Raw genomic sequence first — 6,839 nt, 5'->3', positions numbered from 1 at the left:
TTAATAGTTATTATTTTTTAATATAAAATAATACTCTTTATTATCTAGGTCTTTTATACTAATTATACTACTAATAAATATTAAAAAAGAGTATAGTAGTAGTAGTAATAGCTATATTATTTACTTTTAAAACCTATAGATCTTTAGCTTAATAATAACTTATTAATATTCTAGGCTTATTAGATTAAAAAGAGGATTTATTAGTTCTAATATATTATTAATAGTAATAAACTATATTATAAGATCTTCCTAGATTATTTCTTTACCTATTTTAATAACTAATAGATCCTTTTAGAGATTATTATTATCTAACTATTTATCTATAATTTTAGGCTTAGTCCTATATTATTTATTAATAATTTAGTTATATATTATTTTATTATTTTAGTTAATATTTTAGTTAATAACTAATATAGTTTAGATATATTTTATTAATACTAATATAGTATCTTTAGATTTATTTTTTAAGTTTTTAGGATAATCTATTTTATATTTTAGTTTAATAAAATCTACTAAAAAAGCTAACTAAAAAGATATAATAATATATAGCTTATATACTAAGATATAAATTAATATATCTAAATCTATTTTAGTAGTCTATAAAATCTATAAAAAATACTAAGTTTACTACTAAAAAAGAGGGTATATTTAGAGAGATATTTAAAAAATAATAATACTACTATTTATAGTCTTTTAATTACTATAAAGATAGATTAGGATTTAATAAAAAAGTAGGCTTTTAGCTAATACCTCTTTTATTTTTACTATAATCTTTTACTTAACCTTATTATTTTTAGCTTATTAGATAATATCTTTTACTATAGTTAATATATTTAATTAAGATAGTTTAGCCTTTATAAATAAAATACTCCTAGATTAAATATTTTACTATATAGTAGCTATATTTAAATAGATTTAAGTAATATAAATAGATATACCCTAATTTTTAGTATTTCTAGTATATCTTTAATTAATCTTTATAGTAAAAATAGATTATTTAGTAGATTTCTTTTTCTTAAATTATATCTATAAAAATAGCTTAGTTAACTATAATTAGACTATTAAATTTAATAATAAAAAAACTATACTTTTATTAGTATATAAGTTATATTAATTAGCCTAAATATATAATATATATATCTATATCTATACTATATATTTAGATATAGAAGTTTTAATAAAGCAGTTCTCCTATAATACTTTTTACTATCTCTAAAATAAGCTTAATTATCTAAATAAATATACTATAAATAACTATTTTTTATATTAATTACTAGATTATATAGCTAACACTAAATACTTTTAGCTAATTAATATATTTTTATAGCAGTTCTATATTAATAACAGTATTTACTACTATAACTATATCTTTTAAAGGTAGTTTCTAAGTTATAATAAACTAGATATTACTAACTAGCACTATAAAGTTTTTCTATTTAGTCACTATTACTCTTTATCTCTTTATTTAGTTAACTAGCTTTTTTAGGGTTTTAGTATATATCTATTCTTTAAATATATTAATCTTAATCACTATTTTTATTACCAAAGGGTTAGAAACAGAACAGGAGAACCCTATTTCCAAGGTCATTACCCTATATAGAAGCCTAGAGGTATCAAACCTAGAACCTATATTATTAATCACTGAGAGTTCAAATTAATAATAAATCAATATAAATTCTTTAGCGATTCAGATTAAAGAGAAAAACCCCTAGATATCTCTAAATTAGATTCTACAAAAATCAGTTACTATTTTAATTAGATATAAAGATCCTTTACTTTATATTATTTTTACCTAACTAATAGGTTATCTATCCTAATAATTTAAATATCTAGCTCTTAATAATTTCTGATTTTTCTCTTTTAGTTACTTAGAGATAATTATAATATTTTAAACTTAATTAGGGATTTCTCTAGAGATTATATACCCCTAAATAGGGACTTCTATATAAAAAAAAGCACTTTTTAAATCTCGAATAATTTAAAATTAAAACTTTATAGAATTATATCTAAAAAAAATAAATAATATTCAAATTAATATAAAGCTAAATAAGATTTAAATAAAAACTATAAAATATAAATAATTTTTTTAATTATAATAAAATTTTAAATAACTATAAAAAGAGTTAATAAAAAAAGAAATTACCTTTTAAAAATAATTTATATCTAAATTAGTATTAAATTATTATAAAAATAAATCTATTTTATTTATAAATTAATAAAAAAAGAAAGATATTTTTTTCTAAAATATTAATATTTTTAATATTTATTTTATTTTTTAATAATATTAAATTTAACTTACTAATATATAAATCTTATTTTATAAGGGTTAAAAGTAATATTTTACTAATAAAAAAAAATTATTATAAAACTAAATTACTTAAATTATATTTATTATAATTAGTAGTACTAAAAAATAGATAATAAAATATTTAAATAGGCTAAAAATAGCTAAAATTTATAAACTAAACTTTTATATTTATTAAAAATACTACTTTTTTAGAAACTAAGACTATATAAAAATTTATATTAGCTTAATAGTGATTTAAATAAGATTTAAGAGAGTTTTATTTTTATCTTAATATCTTAGAGCACTATTCTTTTAAAGCTTTTAAAAAAGAATATATACTCTCTTTTTTTATAAAACTCTATAATCTATTATAAAATTATATTTAAAAATATATACTATAACTCTTTTAAATATAATAAAAAATAATATCTATTATATATTAATATTAAAGTTTTATAAATAATATAAATTATAAATAAAACTATAATAAATTAATACTATATTAGCAGTTTAACTATATTAAAGATAATTTATATTATATTAATCCTTTTTATTTTTTATAATTATCTTATAAAGGGCTATAATCTTTTTAATAAAGATCCTTTTAGTACTAAAACTAATTAAGATCTTCTTATTAATAAAAGGAATATTTATTAATAAAAAAATAAAATAAACCTAATTAATTAACTCTATTTTTAAAATTATATCTATAAAGAGCCTATAAATTATATATAAAATCTTATCTAAACTATTATAGTTTAAATAAAAAATAAAATTAATATTATACTTATAAAAGTATTAAATACTACTCTCTAAATTACCTAAAAAATAAAAAGGCAATAATTTAATCTTTTTAGTAAAAAGATAATAAATTATTAAAAAACTAAATTAATAAAATATTAAAAAATAATAGTAAACTAGAATAATATCTATAATTTCTATTTAATAGCCTTTAATAAATATTACTATATAACTCTATATTTTAATTATTATTTAAAACACTTTTAAAATATATATAAATCTTAATATTTATAAAAAGGGTAACTTAGTTAGCTAATAATTTATATAAAAATATAAATTTTAATAAACTAAACTTAATACTTTTAGAATCTTAAAAATCCTATAATCTTTTATATTTATATATAAAGTATAAAGAATTTTTATTATATTAATAGATAGTAGAGAAATTAAAAAGTTATTTATTTAACTTTATATTATAATTAATTAAAACTTAAAATTTAAAAGTAGCCCTATTTTATTTTCTTAGATTACTATTAATAACTATTAAATATATCTATCTTTATAAAATAGAAATTAGTAATTTAAATAGTCTATATTCTCTCTTTTTACTATATATAAATTTATAAAATCTTATTAAAACTATATATATATTTATATAGTTATCTAATTATTAAAAAAATATAGCTATCTAATAATAATCTAAAATATATTCTAAATATTACTAAATTATCTCTAGAACTATATTAATTTACTAATATTTTTTTTTAAAATCTAAAATCTTATTTTATAGTAAAAATACTAATTATACTATTAATTTTAATCCTAGTAAAAACCTTTTATATAGACTAATTTATCTATTCTTTTAAACTAAATTAGTAAAACTCTGCTAATATATTAATAAAAATTTTATACTTTATTATATTTAATATTTAATAAGTCGTATAAATACCTTAATCCTATTTATTTTTAAAAAAGATAGTAGTCTTTATATATTAATTATTAAAGATTTAATAAAGTTTTAGTTAAAAATTAATACTTTTTATTTTTTATTTTAAAAATCTTTAATTAGCTTTCTAAAATAGAATATTTTAGTAAAATTAATATTTAGAATATATACTATTAAATTTAAATTAAAGAAAGTAATAAATAGAAAATAGCTTTTTATACTTAATATAGATATTTTAAATATATAATAATACTATTTAAATTAACTAATATACTAATAACCTTTTAGAATTATATCTATATAATATTTTATAGATATCTTAATATCTTTATAATAATATATTTTAATAATATCTTAATCTTTTTAGTAGATTAAGACTTTTATATATAATATCTTTATAAAGTTCTATAATAAATATAAGAAATAAAATTTTATATAAAATTTTTTAAATATATCTTTTATTAGAATTAAATAAAATTCTTTAGTTATATTATTAATTAAAAGGGTATTATAATAAATCCTTAATAGATTTTTATTATTAAATTATAGTAGATTCTTTATTTTTTTTATAATATCTAAATTTTTCTTAGATTCTATAACTTTTATTAGTATTTTATTAAAAACTATTCTTTAATTATACTACTATTAACTTTACTATTAAAAGGAAATATAAAAAAAAAGCCTAGATCTATCTAATTTAATAATACTAAAATAATAATATTTTATAATCTTATCACTATTTTTAAAATAGCTTTTTTACTTTATTATTTTAACTTAAAAAAATAAATTTAATTAGAAATAGATACTTTTAACTATAGTATAGCTAATATAATATCTTAACTAAATAATAATAGGATTTACTATCCTATCTTATTCTAGTTATAGAAATTCTAAATAGCTAAACTTAATTATAAAATACTAAATTAAGAACTATTTACTATTATTTAGTTATTTAAATATTAATAATACTACTTAAAAAGGGTAAAATATAAAATTAATATCCTTTTTAATCACTTTAATCTATAAATATTTATAAAATAACTAAAACTAAATAACTAATAAATATAATAGTATATATTTTTAAATCTATTTAAATTTATAATTTAGCACTAAAAAGGAAAAGAAAACCCTATAGATATATTTTTATAAATTACTAATATAAATCTAAAAAACACTTTAGATATTAAACTTTTAAATCTATTAAAAAATTATTTTATTACTAATTTAGAAAAGAATTAAGTAAATATTATAATTAAATTAGTAAATATTTAAGATTTTATTACTGAAAAATCCTAATTTAAAAAAGATCTTTTTAGCTCTTTATACTATAAATCTATAAAAAAGGATAAAAAAACAGAAATAGCTAACTAAGCTATATAAAAAGAATTAAATTATAACTAATAAATTCCTTTATATTATATTTAAAATATATATATAAATAAATAAATTTATACTATAAAAATAAATAAAAATTTAAAGATTTTAATTTTAAAGATTTAAAATAAAGACTTTAAAACTTAGTATAAAAAAGCTACTATTTTAGAGGCGAATTAAAAAAGTAATTAGACTATTAATTTTATAAATTTTTTATACTATAAATAGTATTTATATATTTTTGCTAATAAATAGCTTTAATAGAATTTATTTTTATTATATTATAATAATCCCTTTATAGGTTATTTTGGCTAAAATTAAATAAAAAAGATTTTTAAATAGAAATTCTACTAAATAAATCTCCACTAAGATATTATAAAATATATTAAAAATTATATAGTTTACTAAAGAACTATTATTTTATAATATTAACTATATAGTAAATTTAAATCTTTACTAATCCTATACTAATTTTAGTTTAAATTATCTATAGATTTTATTATAGGATTACTAACTATTTATTTTAAAAACTAATTTATAGATTTAATTTTTATTATTATTAATAAATTTATAAAAATATATCTTTTTTTCTCTATTTTAATATTAATTAATTCTACTAAACTTATAAAATTATTCTATAATAAGATTAAATTAAAATTTAGACTATCTAATAGTATTATATTTAATAAAAAACTAATTTTTATTAATAAATTTTAGTTAATCCTAGTATAGATAATATATATAAAATAATAACTATTAACTATATTTTACCTATAAATAGATAAATAAACTAAATATATAAACTAAACTTTTAAAAAATACCTTTAATATTTTATTAATAAATAATAGATAATATAGCTAAACTTATTTTATTCTATAAAATTTATATATAATAATACTATTAATACTACTATAAAAAAAACCCTATTTAACCTTTTATATAGCTATTTACTAGATTTTTAATTATAAATTAAAGCTAATTTATATTAAAAAAAGATTTTAACTATAATAGTATAAATAGAAAAACTAAAAATTCTTAAAGAATTAATTAAATTATAGAAAAAATTAAATAAATCCTAAGTAGAATAATATAATTTATAGTATAAATCTATATAATTTAAAAGATAAAACTTAATAGTATTATCTATATATAATCTAAAGCTAAAACTTCTTTTTAAAAAGCTAAATTTATAATTTATTAAATTTTTCTAAATTTTAGGAGTAATAAAATTATAAATATACTAATTAATATTATTAAAATAATATATATAAATTTATAATACTTTTTATATATCTTTTTTAAAACTATAAAAAGAAAAAATTAATACTAAATTATTATTAATACTAAAACTAACTAATAATAATAAATAGGAAATTAAAAAAATTTATAATAAAAAATTTATTAATAAAGATCACTATTTCTTAGTTAAATAAATAAAATAGCTATTAAAATATAACTAATAGATTATATATAAAAATATAGAGAATATT

The sequence above is a fragment of the Penicillium hispanicum genome (genome assembly GCF_028827665.1).
Source record: "Penicillium hispanicum strain IBT 35686 chromosome Unknown utg000008l_segment0_segment0, whole genome shotgun sequence".
NCBI lineage: Eukaryota > Fungi > Ascomycota > Eurotiomycetes > Eurotiales > Aspergillaceae > Penicillium > Penicillium hispanicum.
The sequence above is the reverse complement of the archived record's forward strand: the minus strand, read 5'-3'. Positions refer to the sequence as shown.